Raw genomic sequence first — 3,942 nt, forward strand, 5'->3', positions numbered from 1 at the left:
ACAGAGCAGACAAAAAGCCCTGAGGTCTGAAGGAGTCCACTTGCTAGGGAGAGAGACCCATAATTAACAATAAATAACTTAAATACAGGTGACAGGTGGTAAGTGATACAGAGAAAAATAAAGCAGGGATAGGAATGTCGGAAATTTATAGACAATGTAAATATAGGCTCTTCAAAGAAGAACTTTTAGAGAAGCAACATTTGAGTAAGTACCTGAAGGCAGTCTGGGAACCAGCCACAGTGATGTGTGTGGGAAGAGCATAGTAGTAGAAGAATGGCATGTGCAGAATGAGGTAGCACATTCATAGCCCTGAAAGGACAAGTGTGGCTGGCAGGGAGAAGCATGGGCAGGAGATCTGATCCAAAATAAAGTCCAAGAGAGGACCTGCACTAGATCTGAGGCCATTATAAGGATTTTGGCTTTTTTTTTTTTTTTTAAGTTTTTATTTATTTGACAGAGAGAGATCACAACTAGGCAGAGAGGCAGGCAGAGAGAGAGAGGGGGAAGCAGGCTCCCCACTGAGCAGAGAGCCTGATGCAGGGCTCGATTTCAGGACCTGAGATCATGACCTGAGCCGAAGGGAGAGGCTTAACCCACTGAGCCACCCATGCACCTCAAGATTTTGGCTTTTACTTTGAGATGAGGAGCCATAGATATTTTCAAATAGAGGAGCTTAATGATCTGACGTAAAGGGGTCTTAAGGAATTACTCTGGCTGCTGTACTTTAAAAAAAAAAAAAAATCCACTAGAGACCTATCAGGAGGCCCCTGTGACCATCCAGACAAAAGGCAATGGTGACTTGAACCCTGGATGGTGAGAGGAGATCATATTCTCAACTTTCTGAAGGTGGAGACAATGGGATGTGTTGATTCATCAGATACAGGAGTAATGGGAAAAAAACTATAGGACAACTCCAAGGTCTTTCGTATAAAAAACGGGTATGATGGAAACACTCTTTAAAGTGAGAAGAAAAGCTTGAGAAAGAAAATCTAACACTAGACAGTACTGAGAGTGTCACTGACCTAATCAAGGCAGAAAATTATTCTCACTGCTTATAAAAACCCACAAGAAGCAGGGAATGAACAGAGAGGATCCCCAAATGGGAGAGTATAGCTTTCCCTGGCTTAGATACTTATTACAAACATATTACAAATATCTTTTCCACCTAAAATTCAGAAACATCCAATTTAAAAACTGATTCTGAGAATTTGGGTTTTATTACTAACTTTGGTCATTGGTGCTTTCACCCATAGATGAAATTACTCCATTGGGAAAATACATATTTAGTATCTAATACGCGCCAGGCCAAGCACTGGGCAAACCTATGCAGGAACATTAAGCATTAGGGACATAATTATGAATAACACACACCTTCCTTTCTCACCTTCTCATGTTTCTAGCATTCTGACAATGCATTTCCCTTAAAAATACACTGCTACCATGTAAACAACACTGTGCCATCACCATCATGGGAACTGACTTAGCTGGAAATGATTGAAAGAAATCCTGATGTGAAAATACCAAACAGAGAGAGGAGAAAGGAAGACCAGCATATGAAATTAGTGCTAAATATGAAATGTGACCTAGGAGAAAACGGGGCCCTTCGTATTTACTATGTAAAAGGTTTTCCCTTACAGATGTGCCTCAGCTCTGCCTTCCTCTGTACTGGGAAAGTCAAATGCGCCGTATTAGGGCTCTCTGCGGGATTCTGGAGTTCAGAAGCATGGGGCAACTGTACATCAAAGAGATCCGGCTATGCAGACTTCAGACCGAAAGAGGAGGAAAACACAGGAGATGGGTTTAAAATGTCACTAAATCAAAATGACTCTGGCAGTACACAGAATTGGCAGAATTAATCAAAGGGCTAACTTGGAAGGAGCTCACAATGGTGAGGAGAAAAGCATTTCATTTTCATCAGGTCTCCCAGAGATACAGAAGCAACACGTACACATCTTCCACATCCGTGCCTGGTAGGAGCACTCAAGTGACCCTGCAGACTATTTCTTGGCATCCCAATCTACCCAAATTAGTCTGGTCTCTCTCTCTCTCTTTTTCTTTTTAGATATGTGGATTTCATGGTGTGGATCCAACACTGTGATAGAGCCCCAACTTACCCTTCCCCTTTATTAAAAACTTCTCACCGTAACAATCATAATTTACTACTGTACACAATTTCTTTCCTTATTTTTGCTTCTCATTTATAGTAATAAGTTCTACAGGGTGCTGACCAGAACAATACTAATGATGTTCCTTTTTACTAATGTCTTTTAGAAGTATTTATCATATTGACTTTTTTTCCCCTTTTATTTTTATTTATTTATTTTTTAATTTTTTATTTTTTTATAAACATATGTTTTTATCCCCAGGAGTACAGGTCTGTGAATCACCAGGTTTACACACTTCACAGCACTCACCAAAGCACATACCCTCCCCAATGTCCATAATCCCACCCCCTTCTCCCAAACCCCCTCCCCCCAGCAACCCTTAGTTTGTTTTTTGAGATTAAGAGTCACTTATGGTTTGTCTCCCTCCCAATCCCATCTTGTTTCATTGATTCTTCTCCTACCCACTTAAGCCCCCATGTTGCATCACCACTTCCTCATATCAGGGAGATCATATGATAGTTGTCTTTCTCTGCTTGACTTATTTCGCTAAGCACGATACGCTCTAGTTCCATCCATGTTGTCGCAAATGGCAAGATTTCATTTCTTTTGATGGCTGCATAGTATTCCATTGTGTATATATATCACATCTTCTTGATCCATTCATCTGTTGATGGACATCTAGGTTCTTTCCATAGTTTGGCTATTGTGGACATTGCTGCTATAAACATTCGGGTGCACGTGCCCCTTTGGATCACTACGTTTGTATCTTTAGGGTAAATACCCAATAGTGCAATTGCTGGGTCATAGGGCAGTTCTATTTTCAACATTTTGAGGAACCTCCATGCTGTTTTCCAGAGTGGCTGCACCAGCTTGCATTCCCACCAACAGTGTAGGAGAGTTCCCCTTTCTCCGCATCCTCGCCAGCATCTGTCATTTCCTGACTTGTTTATTTTAGCCATTCTGACTGGTGTGAGGTGATATCTCATTGTGGTTTTGATTTGTATTTCCCTGATGCCGAGTGATATGGAGCACTTTTTCATGTGTCTGTTGGCCATCTGGATGTCTTCTTTGCAGAAATGTCTGTTCATGTCCTCTGCCCATTTCTTGATTGGATTATTTGTTCTTTGGGTGTTGAGTTTGCTAAGTTCTTTATAGATTCTGGACACTAGTCCTTTATCTGATATGTCGTTTGCAAATATCTTCTCCCATTCTGTCAGTTGTCTTTTGATTTTGTTAACTGTTTCCTTTGCTGTGCAAAAGCTTTTGATCTTGATGAAATCCCAATAGTTCATTTTTGCCCTTGCTTCCCTTGCCTTTCATATTGACTTTTTTATTTGTACTATTTCTAAGGAATACTTCCTTTATCTTTTCTTTCCTTTATCATCTTCTTTATTTAGTTTTTAACATTTCTTCCATTTGTATGGATGAAGTACTGAGTTATGGAGGTAAAGTACTAGGAAGTCACTCAGAACTGGAAATTAAATCTATAGTGCCTTCTCCTGCCCCTCCTGACCTTTCAGATCAATGGAGTTTTACTTGTAAATGCTTTAACTCTTCAGAGACAAATACAGTAAGGGCACTGGAATGCACCCCACCACTTCAGTCCAATGTAGAGCCAGAGAGACAAAAGAGTTGGCCTCTCAGTGTGCATTCTAATCAAATCTCTCACGAGTCCCCCCAGCTAAGTAGAGGAAATCTCAAGATTCCAGCCAGTCTACAATTTCCTAATCACGGACTTCAATTCCCTTTGGTCTTTGTGCTTGAGCTAGCACTCATTGCCTCGCAGGCTCCATCTGGCAGCCCCGGCAGCATTCTGTGGTAAGTATTCACATTGTTT

This window comes from Mustela erminea, chromosome 6 (assembly GCF_009829155.1).
Source record: "Mustela erminea isolate mMusErm1 chromosome 6, mMusErm1.Pri, whole genome shotgun sequence".
Lineage (NCBI taxonomy): Eukaryota > Metazoa > Chordata > Mammalia > Carnivora > Mustelidae > Mustela > Mustela erminea.